The following is a 27,376-nucleotide window of genomic DNA, read 5'->3' on the forward strand; positions in this document are numbered from 1 at the left end:
ACTGCACACCGCACCATAGTAACTCTAACTCAGGAACCAATCCATGCAACAAACCTCGATGCCAACTCTGCCCACATATCTACACCAGCGACACCATCACAGGACCTAACCAGATCTGCCACACCATCACCGGTTCATTCACCTGCACATCCACCAATGTAATATACGCCATCATATGCCAGCAATGCCCCTCTGCTATGTACATCGGCCAAACTGGACAGTCTCTACGGAAAAGGATAAATGGACACAAATCAGACATTAGGAATGGCAATATACAAAAACCTGTAGGAGAACATTTCAACCTCCCTGGCCACACAATAGCAGATCTTAAGGTGGCCATCCTGCAGCAAAAAAAACTTCAAGACCAGACTTCAAAGAGAAACTGCTGAGCTTCCATTCTATGCATCCGAAGAAGTGAGCTTTAGCTCACGAAAGCTCATGCTGAAATAAATTGTTTTTCTTCTAAGGTGCCACTGCTGAGCTTCAGTTCATCTGCAAATTTGACACCATCAGCTCAGGATTAAACAAAGACTGTGAATGGCTTGCCAACTACAAAACCAGTTTCTCCTCCCTTGGTTTTCATACCTCAACTGCTAGAAGAGGCCCTCATCCTCCCTGATTGAACTAACCTCGTTATCTCCAGCCTGCTTCTTACCTGCATATACATACCTGCCCCTGGAAATTTCCACTACCTGCATCCGACGAAGTGGGTATTCACCCACGAAAGCTCATGCCCAAAAACTTCTGTTAGTCTATAAGGTGCCACAGGACTCTTTGCTGCTTTTACAGAAAAATGAGTATACGTCCCAAACCCCAGGAACTGCAATCCTCTACATGTCTGAATTCAGAATGTCTGATCTCCACACAACACAGAGCTACCCATGTTCTTTATACAGTAGCTCATCAACAAGCTCACATACTTTTAATAATGCAGGACAAGCTTACAAAAAAAAGAGTACTATTAATCTGAAGAGCGCCACAATTTCATTGCACAGTTGAATGTCTCATGCTACACAAAATGTCTTTGAAAGCGGAACTGGGGAAACATACAGTTTGTGGAGAAAACTATGTAGATGCAGCAAAATAATATTTTTGACTACACATGACCCAAATTAGAAGCAACGTCATATAACCGTTTTAAAAATCATTGTGAACTGTCAAACATGGTACTGCTGGGCTAATATAATAAAAATATAATATATACAATTATAACAATGTTATTTGTGCTCTACTAGCATTGCATTAGTAATACTTATTTTCACTCTGATAACACCACTATGGTGATATTTATGCTGTCCCTGCCAAAAAGAAATACTAAATACAGTGCTAATATGATACAATGGAAAATTGCTAAACAATAAGATGGATCCCCGAGAAAATTTGATATAGATTTCCTGTAGTTTTCCTGCACTATTTTCAACCCTTCTCACAAGGGATTCAGCAAGATGGCAATGAAAAGTGAATTTCCTGCTGTTACAGCTACTTTGGATGCACATGCTTCTGTTCCTGTGGAGCCTGCTTGGATCAATTTCAAGAAAATAGCCTTTATCTACACTTTTGCACAGAAAACACATTTCTGTTTTGAAGAGATGCAGTATGTGTGTGGTGGTCAGTATTTTAACCTGTAGTATAATGTTGTAGTAGCTTGCATATAGTAAACTGTAACATACAAATATTTGGCATATTGTTGAAGTAGAAATTGAATTTCTGCACTTTCCCAATTTGTTACAGAAGTGTTTCATCTCACTCAAAATTCCTAATTTCATATACTGTCTTTCCTATCAACATACAAAAACCAACAGAACAAAATAGCACTTCTCCTTTTAACTGTGTATTAGCCAAGGATTTAACAAACTGTCTGTTAACGCCTTAGCAGCAGTGGGGCCAGATCTACTTGTATGTAATCTACTTCCACTGTTCTAACTAGGAATGAAATAGTCCCTGAGTTGGGCAAGTAAGAAAGGGAGGACAAGAGTAGGTATGGAGGTGTGAAAATATTTGTTCTTTGGCAAGAAATTGTAGTTTAGGGCCCAATCCTGCCCCACTGAAGACAATGGCAAAATTGACTGACAAATTATGCAGAACAATGTATGATCTATATGAAAGAACACTATGCAGAATAATGATGCAACATGGATTATCCATACAAAGAGCTTAATACTACTCTCATTCAGTTTAGTGGGAACAGTGTAGGGTAGGAAGCGTGAAAGAGACAGGCACCACCTGTTTTTGAAGATCTTTAAATTTGTCTTTTTGAATACAAAAATACCCTTTATAAGCCAAACACTCTATATATAGAATTATGTTCCATACGCAAGTGAATCAAGATGGCTAGAGGAGCCATGAGCATTAAAAATAATTCTACAAGAACAGCCAATTTAAATTCCAAGATGGGCCCTGCAGTTTCTTAAATGACTCTGGATGACTCATGAGTTGATTAATAATATGCCAGATCCTGCTTGCCTCACTTGCTGATTTAAATACAAATACTAGTGTGAGTACAACAAACAGGACATGACCCAATAAGTTCCAATGGAATGAATAAATGTCTAAACTAATAAGATGACATTTCCTTATCCATTGAGACAATTATTCACTCCGACAATACCACTCCCATTTTGAGTGCCTGCCATTTGTAATACCAATGGAGTACACAAGTGTAAATATCACTCTCCATTCTACAAGGCACAGCGAGAGTTGTATGGCTGGCCAATAGTGAAGCTGCAAACGTCTTTAATTTGTTCACATGTAATTTCACACCGAAGCTCAGATATTTATAAGACAAAGGTGGAAGTGAATTTCTTTGATTATTGTTAAAACTTAGATGAGTCTCCTCACAAAGGGTCCAAGCACACTTTATAAAGTATATTAGGTATAGTTTCCTACCTATAGGCTCTGTAAATCTTTGTTTCTTCAATATACAAGTCAAAAAAGCCCCAAATTGCTATTGCTATCGTGATAAACATTGGGAAGTTCTGCTTGACCTTTTATTAACATTTTTCTATACCAATATGGTTCTTTTGCTACAAGCACCCTAAGGAATTATGAAAAATACTTTTTTCTGTAGTTTAGCCCATGTGCACTTAATAGGCTCACAAATATAATGCCATTATAAAAAAGAAAAACTGCCAACACTGCTAAAAAAATTGTCATAACACTAAATTATTATATAAATATAAAAGGAGTATGTCTGTAAAATATTCACTCAATGAACATCCCAAGGTGATGATTTTGCTATGTTGTTTTTATTCCTGGGAGATCCATAACACATTTGGATATGCCACATGTCACCACATGAATCAGGCAGTTAATGCATGTGCTTTTTAGAAGCAGAGATGTCTTCCCAATAGAATGTGCTATAAAAAAAAATGTTGAGATTCTGCTGCTTTGTCTGATAGGCATAATTTAGTGTCTTGCTTATAATGCTGCATCTTAAGGAAAAATATGCACTGTCCTATGTAGTTATTTACAATATATTACTAAATATATGCAAATATATTTCCCTGAGCTTGGTATTATATAACAAAGGTCAACAACGTTTGAAATATTTTGAATTATATTCCCAATATACTGTGTATATAGCACTAATATCCAATATAGGCACATATATCTTAATATATTTCTAGATTTTTCTATTCATTGCATCTTACCATCAGTTTTCATAGATCATCATCACAAATATTTTTCTTTAAGAACACAGAAAATGGTCAATCCAGTTGTAGCTTTCTATTAAGATTATTAATTGTACAGTCATTAATAAAGCATCAGTTCAAACACTACATAGTAACTCTGCACTATTTTATAAGATAAATGGTAATATCCAGTTTAGCAATAAACTAATTGGCAGCATCTCTAAATATGGGATAGAAGGGTTAAATTTCTGTTACGTGGTTAATTCCCTTATCTCCCCCAAGCATGGCTGCTTTTACTAAAATTTAAAACAAAAGATCTCCAAATGTCATTTGCCTCATACAGTTTATGCAAAATATTTCTCCATATTTGGGGAAAATCTATGCATCTCTGATTCCATTCATATGGCTTCTTGTCATTTACACCAGTATATCCACATTAACTTCATTGAGAAGGCTTCATTGTAAGAGAACAAAATTTGACTTATGTTCAGCAACTTGAGAAAACTTATGCACCTCAAAATGCAGTAGAGATTACATGGTTCTCCATTTTAAGATAAGAACAACATTACAACCCATAAACATTCTCTTCAGCCAAACTTGGACGCTGTTTTTATATCCAGATGCTTAAGGAAAATCTGACCCTGGGAAGCTCTATATTTAGTGTTGAACAACTAAAAGGTTCCCTATATATCTATAAGCCATTGAGCCCAATATAAGCTTTGAAATATTAGAACTTAATTATGTATCAGTGTGAATGTACTAAACATCTTTCTCAATTTTATATGCCTATAATTTTTAAAAACAAGAGATTTTTTTTAAATGGATCATAGCTGAAAACTAGTTTATGTAATTATTACTCCAAAAAAAATTCTTCTAATTCTCTGGATATGATATTGTGTCATGTTAACCAAACATATGAATAGATTTTAATACACATCAATAATGGTACAGAATTACATATTTCAGATTAATATATTTTGAGGCCAGAGGGGACCATAATGATTACCTAGTCTGACCTACTGAATAATACAGACCATGCAGAAATCACTTGGTGAAATAATGTGAAGCCTGGCTGGCTGAGCTAGATAATATCTTTAGGAAAGACATCCAGTCTTGATTTAAAGACTTCAAGTCTTTATATGGTTTGATACTAACATGACATAATTTGATAATATTGTCCTCAGTATATTGGCACATTTGATGCATCACCCAAAGAAACAATATCCTCCCATGCCTGCTGGCCTAAGTTCAACCAGCCTCCTTTGACCCACAGCTATAGAGGCTGTTCACATCTGTAGAAGGACTCCAACCAGCCCAAGCAACCTGATATTAAAGGGCAATGATAAGAGAATCCACCAAGTAGTCTCTTGCAGATGTAATAGGAAATGCAACTATTGTATCTGCCTCGGCACCTAATCTCTCTTTCCTGCTTTGGGTTGTGTTCTACTGATCAGACTCTAGAAGAATTTCTTTTGCCTGATGATGGCAAAGGAGAGAAACCTTGCTATCCTTAATATTATTGGTGCAAGAGGTAATGCATACTGACAAACCTAGCCCTGGTCACTGCAAGACAGGAGAATAACAGACTTTGCCCAGCATGTGGCCTCCTGCCACCCATTCTGGCCAGGATACACACTATGGAGTGCAACGTGGAGAGCGAAGTGCATCCCTGGTTAGCCTTTGCTAGTGACTGTAGCATGTACTAGCTGCCTCAGCAGCTAGATATACCCCTTAATTTGCAGACCATGCCCCCTTGTACTACTACAAAGAGTGTGAGCACCAAGTAAGAAGGGCAGGGTTTAGCCCACTAGGTGGGCACACACTCCCCATTCCTCCCAGTGGAAGTACAGCTGGAGCAGACACTGCCATGCCACTGACAAGCACCAGGGAGAGGAAAGGATTCAGTCTCACCCACACCACTCAGACTTTTCCTTTAGTTTTTATTCATGTCTTTACCCAAAGTATTCTGCTGTTACCCAAAATTCCCTAGCAAATTGAAGCTTACTGGTTTAATAAATAGTTTGGACACACCATTCCCTCTATCTGTAATTTCCTTTTTTTCTTCCCTATGCTGTATTGGTGTCACTAATGTCAGTACACTAGAACTTTTAATGAGTTCTGGTTATCCGCACTAGATTATACTCTTCACCTTGCTAAGAGGAATTTCTGAAGCTTCTAGTTTCTACTGTTAACAGCCAACCTCAAAAAATTCAATCTGTAAATGGGTTCAGATCCCAATTCCACCAAAGTTTGAAGTGTGCAGCCCTGAGATTTTAATTTGCGCCCCTTTTTTCCATAAAATACTCATTCACTCTAGAGCTTGTGATATTATTTGTAGTTGCTAGTTGAATAATATATTAAGTAAGTAATACCCTAATTAGAACAATATATTATAGCAACCTATTTGGCAATGTGAAGGAGTTCATGCTTGTTTTTAAATTATATACATATTCTCTAAATTCATTGCAAACTTTGCACTTTTCCCTCTACATTCTCACAGAGACTTATTGCATTTTTTTCTTTTCTTGCTATGTATGGTACAAGATAGCCACAATTTTGTCCAATTGAATAAGAAAGCATATAGAAGAATTACTGTAACCATTAGTACAGTGGTTCTCAAGCAGGGGTCTGGGGCCCACTGAGAGTCTGCGAGCAGGTTTCAGGGCGTCCTCCAAAAGGGCCGGCATTAGACTTGCTGTGGCCCAGGGCAGAAAGCCGAAGTCCCACCGCATGGGGCTGAAGCCTGGGGCTCCAAGCCCTGCCACCCAGGGCTGAAGCTGAAGCCTAAGCAACTTAGCTTCACAGGGCCCCCTGCCTTTTATATGCAGAAAAACAGTTGTTGTGGCACAAGTGGGCCGTGGAGTTTTTAATGCCACGCTGAGAGGTGAGGGGGGCTCAGAAAGAAAAAGGTTGAGAATCCCTGATATAGTGCATACCTGCAGCTGTGTCTAGACCTAGGCCCAAATCTTGGTCACTCAAATAGTCCCATTAGCTCTATCTGAACTACTTGGGTGTGCCAGCTGAGTAGAAGTTGGATCCTGATGAGGAAAGTAGGTGTCCCCTCACCGTTGCCAGGGTAGAAGCCAATTACGAAAGAGTCTCTAACATCTTAGTACAAACTCATCTACCTTAAGGAAAATGCAGATTACACAGACAAAAGCAGAGAAGATTACAGTAAGGCTTCTAACTGATAGATGTTGATTACACCTGTTCCTGGACAGTTAGACTTTGTTTCCATCAAGTCACTTCGCATTTATACTTAGGATATTTATAATTCCTTCCTTAAGCAAAGGCTTTGGTCAGGATTGGAAGTGAATTTGGTGGTGTCATTATAACCACTTTTGTACATATCACAGAAACACTACAAAATTCAGCAAGACTGGCTGTGTATGTATGAGGGAGGCCCATGCTAATTTAGAGTTCAGGGATTGTGCCCTGGAAACAGTAACTACACTCTGTATCCCTCCAGATTGCTCACCCAACCTTGACACTATGCTGTTTTTGGCTCTCCCATTGTGTATATTGCCTTACCCATTCTGCTCCCCAAATGAATAGAAGACCTGGAAAGGGAGTTAACATTGCTTGGCTTATTAGGATTACCATTAAGAAAGCCTCTGGACCCCATAAGGACTGTGCCAGAGAGCATGGCTGCTCCCTGGGTCTGTCCTTGGAATATCCGCTTCTGCAGTTGCTAAAAGGGTCTCCATGGCTTTGAGAATAGGGGCAGCTGACCCCCAGCTCTTTCAATACCAAAAATACACTAATTTTGCCATGTTTTGCTTCCCTCTTCCCCTATTAAGAGAGGGGAACATCAGACCCACAATCTGCAGAGCCTCTGGAAATCCTTGCGTATACAGTCAGCGTAACTAAATCAAAATGTAAAGTTATTAGCATTTATTACTAACATCATCCTGCCTATATATTGCCTCAAAATACAAACACCAACCCCCTCAGATTTCTTGACATGGAGGTTAGTATTCAGCACATTCGTTATTTTGACAAATAAAAATAATAGTTAAGAGGACAAACTGGTCGATGACAGTAGGGTAACCAGAATCTAGTGATATATTTAAATAGTGAGCCATTTTAACATGCTATTCCTGTAACTAAACAAAATGAGTAGGCTAAATTAGTTTATTTACCTAAATGATGTTAGTTTCAATCAGTCAGATATGAATTTTCAGATACTTGCATAACTAGCATTAAAAAGATACATTTAGCGACTCCAATTGTTAGCATAACAAAGGCCATAGAATCCAGAGACTATTGCATTCTCCCAAAAGTGCTTAAATAATAGCCTAAAATCTGAAGAATTACTTTAATACTTCAATAAAAATAACCCAATTCAAACATTTTCAAGGAAACAGAGTTCCTTGCTCTAGGCTACCGAATAATGGCTGAAAGAAAGTATATAGCTTGTCACTTCTGATTAGAGAACTGTGCCTCTGTGCTTTGAATGAGAGGCATGTCTGGTAATAGGAAGTGCAGATATTAAATTTAATAAAATAATGTGGAATACGATATATATGAAACTTGACCAAGTATAGCACAGAATGTAACATACATTAGCCTGCTCAGTCAACTACTGTGGCCTAGCATCTAATGACAGACTTAATTTCTATGTTCAAAGGCGAGTACTACAAAAATACAATTTTCAGATTATACAAATATTTTATCAGACTACATAACAAATTAAACCAAAATTGCCTGACATCTACATGAATGCATAACAATAGTAGGAAATTACAAACTATCCAGCCTTAAAAGTCCACAAAACCTATCATCTTTGAGGTCATTATAAATAATTAAGTTACAAAGATTCTGATGCTGAGATTTCAGATCATCATATTAACTACTGCAGATATATTTATTTCCAGTTTCAAGAACTCATTCAGTTTTATTTTTTAGCACAATGGAGGACTCACAGTTTACATACTGCTTATTATGGAGGAAGTACCTTATCTCTGATTGCTTCTTTAATCTAGCATTTCAACACAAACAACAACAACAACAGCAGCAGCAGCAGCGTTTTTCAATACATTAGCCCTCAGCATGTATTTTTGCTATTAAATAACAAGCTACAGTACCTCCTGTTTCCCAGCCTCCTACCCCATCATGGAACCATACAGTACCCATGACATGACTCTCTTAAGGGATTTAAAAAACAATTCAGTGAGCTAATCCCAGTAAACCCAGAATTAAAGTTCTTGTTTCCATATTTCACTTTCAAAATATTTAGAACTTTGACAGATATGACATTATGTTTTCATTAAAACAGCTGATTTCAAAATGCTGCACTGTGCAAAAACACCATAAACAGTTTATGATGAACTGCCACACTCTTAATTAAAACAATAAATCCAGCGCACAATATTTGTGCAGCCTCTGGTTTGACCTTTGCCTCTTGCTATCCACTACCAAAGCCGCTGCCTCATTCTGTGCACCAGATGTAGAAGGTTTTAAAACATGATCTGAAAGGCACTAAAGATAAAATAGGAGAAAATGTGCCATTACTCTTTGCGGTTATGATTAATTCAGTTCATATTTTACAATCTGGTTATGGAGTAAAACTGCAGACTTTACATCAAGTATTTGCCATTCAATATACCTAATGTATAAAAATGCCTGATATTTTAGAAAATGGCACAGGGCTAATTCACAGCCACCACAAGAAAGACAGAAATAGGAATAATAAAAAAAATAGGACAATGATTAGCTATCCATCTAAAATAATGAACCTATCTCAGCCATTTGATGGTCAGTTTTGTGCAATAAATGTGTGTGTTACAACAAAACAACCCAGTCTCTCTCTTATCTCTGTACTACCAGATTTTAGATTAAAATATCCCCTTAAATCTATCAGGTCTGCTCCTTGAACAGAAACCAGAGGGCATCAATTACTACTATATGCTGTAATGATAGTAAATTTGTCGTGCCTTCCTGAAGACAAAGTTAAATGCAATAACAACTCTGAGACTTAAGTTCAGAAACTGATCTAGGAGGCTGGACTGAAGGCTGGTGTAGTCCAGTAAGCATGTATAGAGGGGAGAAGCTGAATTCAAAAGGCTTCATCCTGTACACTGTTACTGATCAGCCTCACCAGAGTAGAGAGGCTGACTTCAGATCATTCATTATTTTGGATCTCTGACTACGCATACAAGTAAAAATATGCCAGACCAGGCCCCATAGCAGAAGATGTCATTCAGCCCAGCAACCCCTTTGGACCAGTCTGCAAAAGCATCAATTTACATTTTCCTTCAGTTTCATAAGGAATCAGCTTCATAAGCAACAAGAGCTATGCTACTTCATGTTCACTGTAAAGGGAGAGTGATATAGAGATATTCAATTTCGGAGGAAAAGTCGTCAAAATGTTTCAAAGTAACAAAGTTGGGATTAAATAAAGGTTCCCACAAGCCCTAGGTACTTAAGAGTTTCCCAATTCCACACCACACTGTAATGGAACAAATTCAACACAAAAACCTCCAGAGAATTAAAAAAGAAAAAATACCTTACTTTGCCAGTTCTCCTTGACTTGTTTGGGAGCAAGGGTCATGACTCCCTCTCTCTCTTCCTGAAGACTAATTTACAGGCACATCATTCTGCAAGTAAAAACGAAACTACCTTTAAAAAAAAATCCCAATTGCCCATTAAGAAAAGCAGATGGAAGCAAACACACACATACAACTTTTCACTGCTTTCAGATCCTCTACATCATCAACTCAAGGCTGTTTTACTATACAAAGAGACACACCACTCTGTTGGAGAGCACAGAATTTCGGCATTTTATTATATGCAAGGAACTTGTATATATGTTCTGCATGGAAACAGAGTAAACCAAACCTTATATGTTTTCAGTGGCCATCAAATCAGATATAAGAGAATTCTTACTGAAGGACAAGGCACAATATAAACATTGTACTGAGAACCGCATTGTTTGCATTCAACTAGTTAGGGTTTTGCGTGATTTTGTTTTTTTTTAAATAAAAGACAAGGATATTAGCTTAAAAATAATTCATCATGAAGTTCTGTTTCCAGAGCATGGCTAAACCAAAAAAACACCACTGGGTTCAATCACTCAAAAAAAGAGTTTTCAAAGCGTTCTTCAGCATGGGGAATAGGTATAATCATGTGCAGAGTTGAGCCTTGTATCTTCATGCTTCTCTTTCACATCACTATTGTACAAGAGCTTCCAGTGAGTGATGTGTTAAACTAAAACATTTCTGAAGAGATTTTTGAGTTCTAGAGATGAAATGCATATATTGTGTAGCTTGTTTTAGATGCATTCTCAAAGGTTTAAAACAAAACCACATTTTTCCATAGGTCTATAAAAAGGACACTAAATTCATCTTCACTTGTGACTTAGTGTAAGCAGGACTTTGAATATACATCTCAACAAGTGAAAAAGCTTATGTTCGGTACTGACCCACTGTGCCACCTAGAAAATCTTTTTTCAAATAGAATTTTAGGATTCTGTATAATGACAAAAATGGTAGATACAGTCTTTGATTAAAATTCAGCCTCCACAATACAACTTGGAGTTGAAAGTCTAAATGGAAATCTGTTCTCTCTCCTTATAGTTGTAAAAAGATCTAAGAAAACCAAACCACACAGATGTGGTGGATGATGACAACCACACACAGGCTAATATGTATGTGTCTCTTCAGCTGGCCACAACTTTCAACAGCATTTCATACATACCACTGTCAATGCAGCTCTACATTTGTGACACTGACCACACCACACCTTATGCAGGGGTAGGAGAAGGGATGTTGTCCGTCTTGCTAGGGGGTCAGAGAGATAGAGGCACAGCCAGTTTTGCAAATGCAGAGTGGGTCAGCGTGGCAACACTGACTCATCCCTCAGGGAGAAGGGCTGGGGAGTTGATAAATGGCAAGCCTGGTGGGAGAAGCCCCTTTTCTCCAAACCAAGTGGAGCAGCACCTGCCCTCTGAACCCTTGGAAGTGGCAAAATACCAGGTTTGGTCAGGACCCCAGTGGAATTGCGCTAGCCGCTCCTTTCTAGGGAGGCTGGGAAGGAATTTTTCCCTCACTACCACTCTGGCCAAGTTGGTGGGGGGAAGGGGGGGAATTTCACCTTCCCCACAGTGGGTTCCGGGAGGGCTTTATTACAGAGAGTAGGGAAGGGACTTACATAATGAGTTGTGACATCATAGCCTAAGTGTGGGGCGGATGTCCAGTGCATGTACCCCACAGGGAAGGGAAACAGGAACTAGATATATGGCTTGGTAAAGGATTTAAAAGTGGTGTTTGTTAAAGGAGAGTAAGGGGGCTCCCCTGACTGGCACGGCAGGAAGCCAACCCCACGGTTCCTTTATAGCCCACCTTAACCCTCATTTGGGGGGAAGGGAAATGATAAGGTCACAGCAATGGGCTGGTTGGGGACTAGGATAGAAAAAGTGGGGGCTGACAGAAGCCCCTGGATAGATATTGAAATGATAATGGAGTTGCCAGCACTGTACATTTTTATCTGCCGGGTAGTCCCAGACATCTAATAATAAAGTTGCAGCCTGATTAAGCCATATCCATTGCCTCCTATCCGTCTTTCAGTATAGTCGGACATCATGACACAGGTAAATGAACGTACTGCTAATGCAGGCCTAGAGGGATTATCCTGTGATGCGAGAAATATCCAGATTTAGAGCCTAATCCCACAAACCTTCTACATGCTCTACTCATGTTATAACCAATGGGAGGTCCATACCAAAAAAAAAAAAAGGAGCAATCCAGGGTCTATCCCTAAATTCAGTGTGCTAAATCCTTTAGTAGCCCAATTGCATCAGACGACAATACACCATAATTTGGCTATTGGTTCATATTGCCAGATAGGCAAGTTAAATGCAGCACTGAAACCTTATCACAGACTATAAACCCTCTAACTCAAGAGCTGGAAGACACTTAAAAGCCACAACACAACTAGCATGCGGTAAGGAGAAGGTACAGTATCTCAGTACAAGTTTGTATGTGAAAGCCTCAAATATTGTACATAATTCCTTATGGGAAAGTGTCCCTTAATTCAGTTCTCAGGCCATGCTAGGTGAAGAAGGTTAAACCTCAGATGATTTGAGCTCAACCTTACCAAAAAAAGAATCACTGAACAGCATTTACTTATATTGTAGAAAAGTGAATGTGATTAATGGCCTGGGTATTGGACTAGGAGCCAGGAATTCCTGAATTCTGACTTTGACAGTGACTGTCACTGTAGCGTTCTGCAGTTTGTATGGTTTCTCTGCCTTCATTTCCTCATTTGTAAAATGGGGGAGGGAAAATACTTGCATCCTGTGCAAAACTGTTGGAAGAAGCAATTAGCTCAGGGGTCCCCAACGTGGTGCCCGTGGGTGCCATGGCACCCGCCAGGGTGTCTAAGTGTGCCCGCATACTGGCCTGGGGGCGAGCATCCGGCAAAATGCCACTGACAAGCAGCGTCATCCAGAGGCGTTGCCACCAAAATGCTGCCAAATCGGCGGCATTTCGACGGCAACGCCTTTGGATGACGCTGCTTGTCAGCGGCATTTCGGCGGCGATGCCTATTGACATTGCCACTTGTTGGCGGCATTTCGGTGGATGCTCATCTGCCGCCACGGTCCTCCGTGGCTCATCATCTGGCACCCGCCAGACGAAAAAAGGTTGGGGACCACTGAATTAGCTAATGTCTGTAAAGCATGAGGTATTCTTGTAGCCTGTCCATAACGTACTCAAAAGGGTAAAATTTTCAAAAAGCACTCAAGTAAATTAGAAGCCTACCTCCTATTTTCAAAAGTGAAAGCCAAAAGGAGAGTAAAGGAAAATGAAAATTATTAGGGGTATGGAACAGCTTCTATATGAGGAGAGATTAATAGGACTGGGACTTTTCTGCTTGGAAAAGAAATGACTAAGGGGGAATATGATAGAGGACTATAAAATCATGATAGGTGTGGAGAAAGTAAATAAGGAAGTGTTATTTACTCCTTCTCATAATACAAGAACTAGGGATCACCAAACAAAATGGGCAGCAAACTTAAAACAAAGAAAATAATGTCTTTCTTCACACAACGCACAGTCAACCTGTGGAACTCTTTGCCAGAGAATGTTGTGAAGGTCAAGACTATAACGGGGTTCTAAAAAGAAAAAAAAGCTAGATAAGTTCATGGAGGATGGGTCCATCAATGGCTATTAACCAGGATGGGCAGGGATACAAAACCATGTTCTGAAGTGTCGCTAGCCTCTGCATACCAAAAGCTAGGAATGGGCGACAGGGGATGGATCACCTGATGATTACCTCTTCTGTTCATTCCCTCGGAAGCACCTGGCATTGGCCACTGTCGGAAGACAGGACACTGGGCTGGATGGACCATTGGTCTGACCCAGTATGAACACCAAGCGGAGCCAAGACAGCAGCAGCCAGCAGCCATGAGCCAAGCAGCAGAGGACACACCGAGGATGAGAGCATGCAGCAGCTGCGGTATGTACCTGGTCCTAGGGACCTGGACCACCAGTACTATATATATATATGTGTCGCCTAGAAATAGAACTGGAAAGAAAGGAGGAAAGGGCCTAGCTGCAGGTGGAAACCCTGATAGAGAACAGAAGGGGGAGAGAGAGGGATGAGGCAGATGGAGCAAGTAACAGAGAGGAGGGGGGGGGCAGGGGGGGGGGGGGGGGGGCTGAGGCCAAGGAGGAAGGGGAGGGAGAGAGGAGGAAGGGGGGTGTGGTGCATGTGCATGTGACCAGAAGGAAGCAGGGGAAAGGAGGGAGAGAGAGAAGAGCTGAGAAGAAAAGGGAAAAGGGGGTGGGGTTTGAAGGAAGGGAGAAGGAAGTGGTAGCTGTAAGTGGGGAAGAAAGGCAGAAGGAAAAAGCCAAAGATATAGAGGTCATAGGAAGGGAGACGAGAGGAGGAGTCAGAAGAGGGATGGGAGGGAGGGGGGAGGATGAGGATGGAAGGGGAAGAAGGGAATGATGGGGATGGGAGAAAGGGGATAGGGAAGAGGGGGAAGGGGGATAGGTTAGAGGACCGTGTGCTCCCCAGGCGCGGGCAGGTCTGGTGGGATGGGGATTCCTGCGAAGGTTGGACAGGCCTGCCGACCGGGGCCGATGTGCGGGGAACAAGGTGTGCTGTGCTGCAGGATAAAATCCTGATGTGAGGAATGAAGTGAAGGAAGAGGAGCGGGAGGAAAGTAAGAGAATCCTTTTGATCATCCAAATGACACGGCATGATTCTAGATAGAGGAGGATCAGAGAGACTATGAGACTATGCCAGAGTTGGTAAGGGGCTCCAGAAATTGAGTGATCTTCAGTGGGATTCAGTGGGATTCTACCTAGGGCGGGAAGAAGGGTGAGAGGATCGTGAGAGGATGGGGTTAATAGTTGTGCTAGTGGATGGATGGGCAAGGGGAGCTTTGGGATGGGGGAGCACTGGGGGGCTTGAGGACACTGGGAGGTTCAGGGGAGGGGAGGGGGAGGAGTAGTAGAGAAGAAGGGGAGGGGGCTGGAGGAGGCTGGGAGAAAGAGCTGGAGACTAGAAGAGCTCTCCTGGTGACACTGTGGAGAGGGGTCGAGTCTCCACATTGGGATTCAAAATTTTCACAGATATACAGAGATAGCAGAGATAGGCAGGGGGAGTGAAGGGTAGAGAAGGGTGGGGGAGAGATAGACTGGAAACACACAGTACTGACTAAAGTGTGTCCCAGAGAGTTAGGTAAAAAGAGGTGAGAGACCCAAAGAGAAAAAGGGGAAAATTAGGAAAAGGATGTTTGTTGGAGAAACTGAGAAAGCGGAGGGACGGAAAAGGAGAAAACAAACGGGAATACAGAAACGTAACAATAACATAAACATGGCAGAACGGTGGTGGTGGATGGAGCTGTTTGGGAGAGTAAGGTGGAGGTAAGGTGTGAGTAGTGGAAAAAAGAAAAATATCAAAAGGTAGGTAGGATGTAATGAGTATAATGAGGTAAAAAATAAAATGAGATAGTCTGACTGGGATGGACAATCACCAGTCTGTTTGGGCAAATGAGGCGTGGGGAGGAAAAAATTAGCAGGATCCAGAGATAGATATAGGGATAGGCGTGCTATGGATAGGAGGTAAGATGGAATAGGAGCTAGGGAATCATGAGGACTTTAAACTTAGGATACTTCTGGAACCGGATAGAGATAGGGGGAGAATACTAGATAGGATAATAATAGGAAAATAATAAATGAAGTAATAATATAGCTCATCTCTTTCCTTCCTAGGATAGATGCCAAATTAGATTTGATTTTGGGTTGCTGATGAGACCTTGTTGAGGATTTTTGTTGTTGTGTTGACCTTGTTGAGAGGATTGTGTTGAGGACAACCTTGGCTCGGAATGGCTGAGCTAAAGTGATCATGAATGGAGACATTAAATAATATGATTTCAAGGGCTAATTGCATCTGATTAAGAGGACTATGATTTCAAAGGCTAAATTTATTTAAATTAGGGCTAACTGGGCTAGAAGATTGGGGGGACTCAAAGTTGAAGATTAGGGGTTAGGAGTTGTGTGGAAGTTGAAGTTGTTGAAGTTGCAGGAGTGCAGTTTTGGACCAGCTGAGAGGAGAGCAGCAAAGCTAGAGCAGGTAGAGCAGAAAGCGAGCGAGCCAGCGGAGCGTGGAGAAGGGGAGGAAAGAAAAAATAGAAAAAAGCGAAGTGGAAGATGAAGGAAGGAGAAGGAAGCCAGCAGAGAAGGAGGAGCAAGGAGAGAGGAGAGGAGCAAAGAGAGAAAGGCAAGCGGCAAGGAAGGAATAAAAGAGCGAAAGAAGAAAAAAAAGAAGAAAAAGGAAGAAAAATTTATAACAAAAGGAAAAAAAAGGGATGGAGAAATGGAGAGAATCTTTAATGAATTAAATGGAGTCTTGATTAGGGATAATCTCTTTGAAGCTGAATATGAAGAGGCTATGAAATGGGGGATGAGAGGCTAATGGAAGATGGGAGGGAAAGTAGAGAACAGCGATGGGAAAATGAAGATATGAGGTAGAAGCTCAAGAAGAGCTGAGGTAGGAGGGGGCCGGGATTATCTCAGAAGAGGATAATCTTCATTAGATAATTAAAAAATAATTTGCGATTATCTTGAATAAACCCAATCTAAATTGTAAGATTGTACCGAATGACTGGAGAAAAGTAATGTAGTAATTATATTCAGATGGAAAAAGCCTATTCTAAATTATAGGAAAAAAAAAAGAAGGGAATAAAAAGTGGTTAAGTCTATGCCTGTTAGTTAAACAAGAATAGGAAAAATGGAAATGGAAAATGGATTCGAGCATTGATTGGGCGCATGGGAGGGATAGATTACAACATGGATTTTTTATGGATTTCTCCTTGGTAGATTTTAAGAGATTTTTTGAGAGTTATCTTTATTTTGGTAACAGATTTTTAGAATTTTCTCATATATCTGGATGAAAAAAAGGCGTTTGAAAGGAAAGATGGAGATAGATTGGAAAGAAAAAAGGGAAGAAGGGGAATTGTTAAAGAAGAAGAGAGGAGAGGAGGTATTGGGAGGGGAAGGAGGGGTTGGAGGGTATTGTGTAGAGAAGGGGAAGAGGGGTTTTTGGTTCGGTTTATTCAATTTATTATTTCTATTTATTGCTGACTGGGGAATTTGCTAATGACCTGGGATGACAGATTAACACCAAGGTGGGATGATTGTCATGGATTGGACGGGGGGGTGGGGATGAAGGAGAGATGGAGAGGGGAGGAGATTTGGATGATTTTGATAACTGGAGTATTAGTAAGTGTGTAAAGTGATGAGTGAGTAACAGGATAGTAAACGGGGGATATGAAATAAGAGGGTTAGTTATAAGCTAGTTGGAAGGGAGTGAGGAGCAGGAGAATGGAGCGAGCTGGGAGAGGATGTGGAGTGATGAGAGGTTGAGGTGATGAGGACTATGAGTAGGTGTTGAAAAGGCTTAATTAGGTCAGTGGTTAAGGAGGGATAAGGAGTAGTAGGTAGTGCGAAGGTGAGAGGCCCAGTGAGAGAGTATGAAGAGTACATTGGAGTTTCAGTATTGTATTGTGTGCAAGTTTTGGTGTCCAAGAAGGAAGAAGGATGAGAAGAAACATGAATGGGGAAGAAGAAGAAAGGGAAAGGGAGGAGGAGAAGAAGTTTTTGAGGATTAGAGAAGGAAGGGGAGAAGGAAGGGAGAGAGGAGATTTTAAATATATAAGAGAGATAAGAGGAGAGGAAAATAAAGATTAATTTCAGAGTCAGGCTAATGACAGAAGGAGAAAATTATTTCAGCTCCAGTGAGCAGGTGGACACGAGCTTGACGGATATAAACTGTCAGTCAGGAAGGCAGGCAGGGATTGCGGTACTAAGGTTTCTAACCATCAGGGAGTGCAATAAACAGTGAACGAGGAACGATTAGGAAGGAGAGTTTAGAGAGGATGGTATGATGGATAAATGGAAGTGATATAGGTCTGTCAATGATAAGCAATGATGTGCCTGGGTTCATGTAACCTTTGTTTGGCTGGAGAGTGGATGCTGGAGCTTCTTTTTTCAGAGTTTGGCTGGAGCGCGATATTCCATCCCAGGAAGTTCAAGGTCGGCCATATTTGTTCCTGGGGGTGATTGGCTATGGCCTTGGAGTCCTCGCTTCCTGGAGGGATGGGGGCTAGGGTTCAGTGGCCTGCAGGGTGGTGGCCTGTTGTGGCCTGCATCTTGCAGGAGGTCAGGTCATTTGAATTCTATGATTCTATGATAAGCACCAATATTTGTAAGTTCCTTCTGAAAATGGCACTTAGACCTCTAAGTCACTTTGGAAAACTTTACCCAAAATCTTTAAACTATTGTATAAATATAATTGGTGGAACTCATTCTAAGGGCACCAGATTTCTTCATTTGAGTCTGTTTGGACTGCTCTTCATGAATATATGCTATGCTTTAGTAATATACAGCTAAGTGAAAAGCAGAGTATTTCTAACTGCTTAGTTGACACTTATTTATTAACTGAACATTACATATCTAGAAGATGGCATGATGGAACAGGATTGCTAAATGTAACCATCAAAACATGCCACAATTTAAGTATAGCTGGGCAATTTACTTCTGTTCAAAAAATACTAGATATTTGAATAGTACCATCTCTCACAATATTTCAGGGCAGGAAGATGGGATGCATTTTAGTTTTTTTTAAATCCTTTGCTCCTGGAGTTAATGATTACGTAAGAATCTCAACTTTCATTTATTAACAATGCCTCTAACAAGCCCCATTGTTGCAGAGTAAAGCTCAAATACATGACCCAAATGTATCCTCAGATTCAAAACCCAGAAAACACAGAATCCAAAATGAATTTTTCAGATCTCATGATTTTCAAGCTCACATTATGATTTTAGGGGCCTGACTCATGATTTCTGAATGCTTGGGGTTGGCAATATTGTATTAGCCTTGCACAATTCTCAAGGAAAAAGTTACCAGCCCAGGCAAAAATCTACTAGCCTACCCTTACTATAAACATCAATACATGAACAACTTCTCCCCACACATCCAGACACACACATGCTATATATGCACATATCCTCTGCATACCATATTCCCAGTGGGACCTACTGTTCTTCTCTCTGGTGGTAGGGGTAACTCAGAGGATTCAATCTGTACTCTTCCAGCTTCTCCTCCACTTGTTCTGCTTCTGAACTGAGTGAATGAGAGGAGCAGCTGCTCTCACAGTGTCTGGTGGCTGCAGCATCAATTATACTAATTTCACAGATCTAAGGTTTTCTTTTTAACTATAAGGGCTTTTTAACTGAAGGCTCAGATTCGGCAAAGTTTGTTAGCATTATGTGCCCAAGGAAGCTTTCTACTTACCCTGGACAAGCAGGCAAGATGAATTTTGCAAGGCTGCTCTAGATGGACCAGGATTACTGGACCATCAGATTTTCCGCAGCCCTACCACTGGGGATTGTGGCACAATGGGCTCTCACCAGCTGGCTCAGATGCAGCTAGGGTGACCAGATGTCCTGATATTATAGGGACAGTCCCGATTAGGGGGGCTTTTTCTTATATAGGCTCCTATTACCCCCACCCCCTGTCCTGATTTTTCACACTTGCTATCTGGTCACCCTAGATGCAGCCAATCTTTCCCAGGAAATGTACCAAAAAGGCTGAATGATGGAAAGAAACATTTTACAAGGGATGCATATAAACACACATTTGCCCAGATTCTACCTTCAAGAGACTAAAATGTAAATCCAGAGCAACTCTGTTGACTTCAGCAGTTAGTCTGTGTTTACTCTGATGTGACTGAAAGCTGAACAAACCATACTATATATTATTTTCAAACTGCCAATGCCTCTTAAAGCCTAAATCCTACAATGATTTCTGTGTAGGCAAATTCCAGGGGTTCCATGTGGGCCAGTGGATCTCACCATGCACAGCTCACTGCAGGATCAAGGTCTTCACTTTCTTTTGTTATAGAGTTAAAGGGATCATGAGCCCTTTCAGTACAGGAAGGACCATTACCACTGTACCAAGATGGATCAACTGCCTTACCATTAACACCCAGGACCTTCAGACTTCACCTTTGTTCTGTTGGCTCCCAGTTCCCCCCCACCTTTCCCTGTTCTCTACTCTACCCCACTAGCTCCCAGTCCCTCACCACTCCCATTTCTGCTCCCAGCTCCTGTCTCCTAGCCCAGCTAGTCCCAGTTCCTCCTGCAAAAGGCTTCTCACTGAATCTCAGTCTCCTCCCAAGCTCCCAGTTCCAGTTCAAGAGTCACTGCCCTCAGTTCCAGTGCCTAGTTTCATAATGGTCAGCAGCAGCAGCCAGGAGGAGCAACTGCAGGGAATGTCCTGCCCTGAAAGTGCTGTACTGGAGCATGATCAGTACAGAGGGAATCTTCTGAACATTGAGCTGCCAAACTCTAACAAACCTCTTCTGAACATGTACAAACTGAAATTGTTCCAAGGCTCATAACATGGCCAAATTTGGGTGTTTTTCCCCCAATGGAACAGCAAAAGGCACTTCCCTCAGACAAATGCCCACTGTCAAGTTCCTGCTCTAACACATGGAGGTGCTAAAACAACATATTTTTACCTAATCTACTTAATGGAAACGGCTGAACGGTTTTAGTTGAAACTTTCCAAAAGATTCAGACTGAAGCAGACACTTGGCATGGAAAATTTCAGGCTAAAGTTTGACAAACTCTTAGACAACTGAAAACAGGGTTTTATAATGGGAAGTGTTGGGCAACCTAGAATAAAGGTGTTGCTACCAGCACTGCCTATAATAAGTAATTTTAAGGCATACACCAAGGGGGATATTATTTTAGAAGAAAACATTGCTCTAGTGTGCATTTTACATACAACATATTTAAATTGTGTGTGTGTGTGTGTGTAAGTAGGAATTTTGCCTAAAGATCCAGTCCATTCTACTCCAATTTCCAGTAGATGCTTTTCAGAAGAATATTTTGAGTCCCTGCAATGATTAAATCTCTTTCTTTTCCTTTCCCTTCCTGGAAGTCTATTCAAAGGAGTTGGTCAATTTTGATCAGGATCCTGGTGTACAGTCAGTGTCTCACAAAATGGCTCTGCACAGCTTTAAAATAGTCAAGTTCTGATTCAGAAAGAATACTGAGTGTATAATAGATATGAATAGCATCACATCTACATACAGCATACAGATTGGGATAGGAAAATACTAGTGCAGGTAACAACCTTCCCTTTTCAACCATGAAACATCTACACTGTTATCTCCTGCTCAACAATATTTACACTAAGTAAATGCACAAAGGAAAAAATTATGCCCAGAGAGATAAAGCAGCCAAAACCAAGTGCCAGCTGCATGGCCATGTGACAAACCCAGAGGTAAGTGCAACTGTTCCAAAGCTAAAACTACAACCATCTGAAGAACTGACTGAAGTCAGATAAAGGGTGTAAAATAGCATCACCCATCTCTGGGAACTTCCATTAGGTCTCCTTACTGTCAGCAAGCTGGAGACAATAAACAGAGTTCAACATGAACAAGACCACTGTTAAAAAAAATACTTCTTTAAATTCTTTAAGCTGAAATAAAAAAAAATGGAGGGGAAAATATAAATTTATCTCTAGCCCTTCTCTTTAGCATTACCTGATCATAGAACATCACTCCTTCACTTAAAGCTCTGCACTGGTTGTCCATCTCATCTCACAGAGAAAAATGCATTGTGCACAATAAACGGGATTCATGTTCTTGTCTACTGTACATAAGGAACTAGCTCTTTGCCAGGATTTTTTTAAACACTGAATGCTAGCCACGCCTGATCTTCAGAGTGGCCAACCCCTCCACAACTATGAATGACTTCAGCATGCTCAGCATTTCTGAAAATCAAGCCACAATCTTGTTCCCGTTTTCCAAAGTGGCCTGAACAGGGGACTGGAAGTCACAACACCTGACTTGTATTGATGGTTTTGCCTCTAATTAATGAGGAGACTTGGACCTATCACTTAACTTCAGATTAAAGAAACCACCTGTAAAGTAGGCATACCACCAACTACCTAGAGATATGATTTCAATCTGTCCGTAGATTCAAGACAACAACTCAGTCTTGTTTGCCCTTCAGAATTGGGACATTCCATTATGTTTGCAAAATGCTCATGGCATCTTGTTACTGCTTTTCAAAGCAAATCTATACTAATAAGTGGACAAAATTTGGAAAGTTCTCCTGTAATTAAAAGGTTTAGATATTTTCTTTAAAATGAAAATTAAGTTCTGCAAACCAAAAACAACAGAAATCCCCAAAAATCTACAAGCAGACCTTAAATCTGCTCAACAGCATGGAATTTCTGCAATATTTATTTCTGGTGTTCCTAAATTATTCTCATTTTCAATACCTTTTTCTTTAGGCATACTCTGAATCACAAAGGATTAAAGAACTTGTGAAGAGTGGAGTGAAAAGAATGAAATATAGGCTGGAGATACACCCTCATTTAACCTTCCTTCACAGGAGCTTCAAGGGAACTGGACAACAGAAGATCAGGATGTGGAGCAGAGGAGTCATTCAGGCCTACAGTCTTAAATGTAAAGATTCAATCCACAAGGTGGCAGAATGTAAATATGACACTGCATAGGCTCCACGCCTGCCTCACATTAGGCTTCAGGCCCATTATTCAGCTTTTCCTTTGGGATGGGTGAGGATTTCTCAGGCAGCCTCCAAGATCTGAAGACAGTAGCATGGTGCCATGGCAGCAGGACGCAGGTGCTATTCAGTGACTGCAGGCAGCGCAACCAGGAAAGTGAAGCTGAATAAAACAGAGAAGGAAGAGAGTGTCTAAACTTTCAAGAAGCCTACCATTCTCTGGACTCACTTAAAGCTAGAGATATTATTTTCCTGATAAAACAGGAAATCTAAAACAGGAAGCCTAAAACAAAATCTCCGGTTTCCATATAACACTGTACATGGACATGATAGGTCCCTTTCTGCTTGCAAAGAATCTGAGGTTGGGGACAGAGGAAAGAAGGTCCCAGTGACTTCTACAGGGTGTCTCAAAAAGAAGTACAACATACAGGTGAGACCCATATTATAATAAAGAAATGTACTAAAAAATTTTAAATTGCTAATATTTGAATAATCTATGTTATTTCCCATATATTTATAGAGGGACACCATGTTCTAATATAAATAGCATCAGTTCCCCTTTTAAAGCTGGTGAGTTTCTTCAGGGATAACAAGTATACCTAACTATTTAATAGTGGTAATTTGAAGCAATAAGTCAATTATAGACAACTGGTGTTACAAATGAGCTCTCGGTTGTCTGCTTTATGAATACCCTTGAATCAACTAATACACATGCAGCATATATATGCGCATGCACACACACACGGACCCTTCAGTTTTCAGAGGTGCCACTGACATCAGCTGTATAAAGAACTGAGCTGAATGCAGGACTATTTTTGGATTATATGGGGTAACGATTTAAGATCACAAACATCTATCAAAGAGAAAAAAGTATGTGTATGCTAACATTATCCATTGATCCTCCACCATCCTAGACCATCCATTGACTTAAGAATCTACCTGTACAAAGGAAAAAAATGGTTGATTGCACTAGACTCCAATCAAAATACATACAGTTAACTTAATATTGCCCACGGGTGTTCATTTAGCATCACTATTACATTTTTATGGCTTTGTACAAAAGCTAATAACTTCTGGTCTGAAGTTCTTTACTCATTCATTTAATTCCATACAATGTTACCAAATGACCCAAGTAACATAGGGTCTCTGAGGTGCTGAGTGCTCTCAACTCCTATTATCTTCCTGGGAAGTTCCACACATGACTGATTACATGATCAGTACCTATCTGCCAATTTTATGGGACTTCAATCAGAGCCAAGGGATTCTTAGCACCTGGCAGAATCAGGCCACTATCTTTTAGGAAATCTTCTTTATTGTTCTCCTAACTCAAAGAATTGAAAAAGATGGATTTCATCGTCTTTTACAATAATGAAATGATGTATGCTTCCAAACTAGATGTTTTTCTGGTTGCAGTTTCCTGTTCTTGGAGAGTTATTTGAGGATTGAGGCCTATGGGGGTCATGGTAAGGTGTGGGATGTCATGTTAATTTTGTATATCAGGGTGTGGGGGTGCATATAAAGACCAGGAATCTTTTCTATTGAGCTTTGATGTAATACACCACAATGCGTTTGTGTTTAGTACTTTTTGTTAGCATCACAGGAATTAAAATAATTGTTCATTGATTAATATGATCCAGCAAACCCATGTAGCCACCTATGTTTAATTGAAAAGCGGCCTGGCACCTCAGGCTAAGGAAAAGTTTTTTGTTTGAATTCAGATTTAATTTAAGGAAGAAACAAATATTTAAATTATTTTTCTAGTATACTCTTAATTCTTTCCCTACCACACTGGTTACTTCTTGTACACTATGCTGAAACTCCATTTAAGGTTCAAACAGATATGTAATCTTCTGGAGCTAACAGCAGTGTCAGTCCACAGATAAAGCAAGAAATAGGCCCCAGAAATTTAAGGCTTGTTTTAAACTGTTTAGCGTTCAGCCATCAGGCTAAAGACAACAAGTTATTAGTCATAGTATTACCGTAGTACATAATAATCTTAGTCACAGATCAGCTCCCCTTTGTGCTAGGCACGGTACAAATACAGAACAAAAAAAGTGTGTGTGCTCCAAAGAACTTCCCATATGTTCTCATCATAGATAGGTTAGAGGGCTCCCTGGATCACAGATGAAACTACTATAAACTTTGTATATTAAAAAGGGGATTTCTTAGCAAACTGAGAGAACAAGAACAAAAAAAAAATACTTATTTACCTTGTCTTGCATCCTATTATTACAACCTCAGACAGTTCACCTCTTCTCATCTCATTTGTAAACTGTATTACACATGCAGAATGTGGCAATGTGCAGTTGTCACTGTAAATAATTGTGAAGGGTCAGAAGCAAGGATTAATTTTTAAAAAAAACAAACCCTACTTGAGGTATGACCATGTGAAATACTCCATTATTCCGGTGATTGGAAACTCTTAATTTGGAGTGGTGTTTAAACATATGGTTGAGGTGACCCAGAAAAAAATTGTTGAATACGAGACACATTGAACTTTTCTGAACATTTGGAGTTATTAAATTGAATCCAGCAGGCTTTACTCAAGCAAGACTTCCACCACGATTAATGGGAATTTTGTGTGAATAAGGCCTTGAAAATTTTGTCCCTTTTTAAAATTAGCACAAACCTTAAGCACTGGGCAAAGTAACATTGTCAAAAAAATTCCCATAAAAAAAACTCAATGAGTTTTATTTTGTCGTTATAATTGAGTTTTGATAGGATGGTGCAATCGCTGGGGCTACAGAGGAAAGGAGGAGGATATGTTCACACCCCATGTTTTATTAGCCTGCATATGTCCATCCACGTGCAAATGCAGGACTAAGGCATTCTTGTGCTCAACTTTTGGGGGGGGGGGGGGTTGCGCACCACTAGGAGCAGGCCACGTGAAATGGGGGCACACACTGATCCTGAACTCCCCATAAACAATTCTGAATTCTCTGATCTTGTTATGAATTTTTTCCCCAAATGCAAGACTGCAAAATGCATGAAAAGTGAGTAATTCAATTAAGTATCTATTCTGAGCTGGAAAAGACCATTCAGTTAGAACCAGCAGAGCACTAGTTTAACCCTGGTGCTCAGAATTCCCAAGCAAGTCAGCACATTAAGCCAGCTCTTCAACTTAAGAACAATTACTGTCATTTATCAGCCTGAATAGCAATAATGCACAAATCGACAGCTTTCAAGAGGCAAAGAGCAAGCTAGGTATAATGATATGCAAAGCCACAGCACTCTACATTTTGAACTGTCTTCATCCCATCAATACATCTCCTAGTACCTACAATTTATCAATACAAATGTGGTGCACAATGAAGGCAGGACCGAGAAGATAAATATGAACAGGGTGGAATAAAAAGGTTCAAGAATGTTTGAATTTTATAATGATGAAGTACAGATCACATTCTTACAGCATTTTACATGCAGTGACCGGATCACATCAAGTTTTATTCAGCAAGAGGAAGCCAGGATAAGAGATCATCTTTCTTTCAGATGGTTGTAAGCAGCTGCTGCTGCTTTTGTTTTTTCTTCCTTTTCTTTTTTCCCCATTTCTATTGCAATCATGCAGAAAAGTAGCTGAATAGACATGGTTACTTATATCAAAGTATATAATTACTTCACTATTTTTAGTTCAAAGATGTGTAATATATACAGCTATACAGTAAGCATCATGTGAATCTGGATGTCTTAAATTACAATAAATCTTACTACTAGCAGACCAGGTGAAAACCCAAGTAGTAATCAAAAGAATTACAGGAGACTGCATTAATACATATCTAATAACCACTGATACCATATGAAACTGTAGGCTGTATTGCAACTTATAACTTTATATTTTTCATCTTCCAAACATTACTCCAAGCCCACTTCAGTCACTACAGTTCTATTTGGTTCAACGGTTCCATTATGAACCATGTTTCAGAGTGTTTATATGAGCCATAAACATTTGCTTTTGGCTGAATCTTGCATACACAATCTCTGCTTGCAAGCAATTTTTTTAAACTATTTTTTCAAGACGACCTAATTATATGTTAGAAAAGAAACTCATGAACTGGTACATTTAAAATGAGAGCTAACTAGAACCTTTGCCCAAAAGGGAACACATACCCTTGTAATTAAAGTACAGGGCTGAGAGTCAGGTGACCGAGGGCCCTGCCAGAGACTTTCTGTGTGACCTTGAGCAAGTCACTTAACTTCTTGCTGCCTCGGTTCACCCATAGGGACTTAATTTTCTAAACGCAGGGTGGAGATTTTCATAAGAATGCAGTTGATGCAGGTGTTTTTTTTTCCCCTGTGAACTCTGGAATTTCAGTTTCCAGAAACACTTGTATGATATTCATAGATGGATGGGTCAGAGCAATCTTGTCCTCAATTCTCAGAAGGTAGCACTTGCTAGCAGGCACAGGTCATTTGTACAAGACAGCTTGCTTACTGAAAGGTTTAATTTGGAGCATCAAACTTTCACATTATTTCAGTCTGGAGGGAAAATGAACTTCCTTTGTATTTTGCTACCTTTCTAGAATTCATTAGTCTTTAAATGTGGCTTTTTGGACAATTTAATACTTATTCTTTGAAGCTCTTTTCACTGTCAGTCCGTATATTTGCCCCCTTTGATATTAACCAACATCTCCCATCTCACCAAACCAGTCTTCTTCCCATTGGCCTTCAAAGAACCACCTCTCATACCTGGAA

At 40.1% G+C, this 27,376-nt stretch overlaps 1 long non-coding RNA gene across 5 annotated transcripts in view; it reads right to left on the reverse strand.

Annotated features, from left to right (window-relative positions):
• LOC120384534 overlaps positions 1-27,376 on the reverse strand; it is a 128,952-nt gene that overhangs the window by 61,350 nt on the left and 40,226 nt on the right. Inside the window, exons 5-7 of one of the 5 annotated variants that reach the window (XR_005588938.1) lie at positions 24,898-24,999; positions 10,146-10,231; positions 8,483-9,113 (exon numbers count right to left, since the gene is read on the reverse strand). This is a non-coding gene — a long non-coding RNA (uncharacterized LOC120384534). Of the gene's footprint in view, positions 1-8,482; positions 9,114-10,140; positions 10,232-22,564; positions 22,851-24,897; positions 25,000-27,376 lie in introns of those variants that run through there. The other 4 variants (XR_005588937.1, XR_005588939.1, XR_005588940.1 and 1 more) reach the window with 4 other exon arrangements.

Source organism: Mauremys reevesii, linkage group 16 (assembly GCF_016161935.1).
Source record: "Mauremys reevesii isolate NIE-2019 linkage group 16, ASM1616193v1, whole genome shotgun sequence".
NCBI classification, from domain to species: Eukaryota; Metazoa; Chordata; order Testudines; family Geoemydidae; genus Mauremys; species Mauremys reevesii.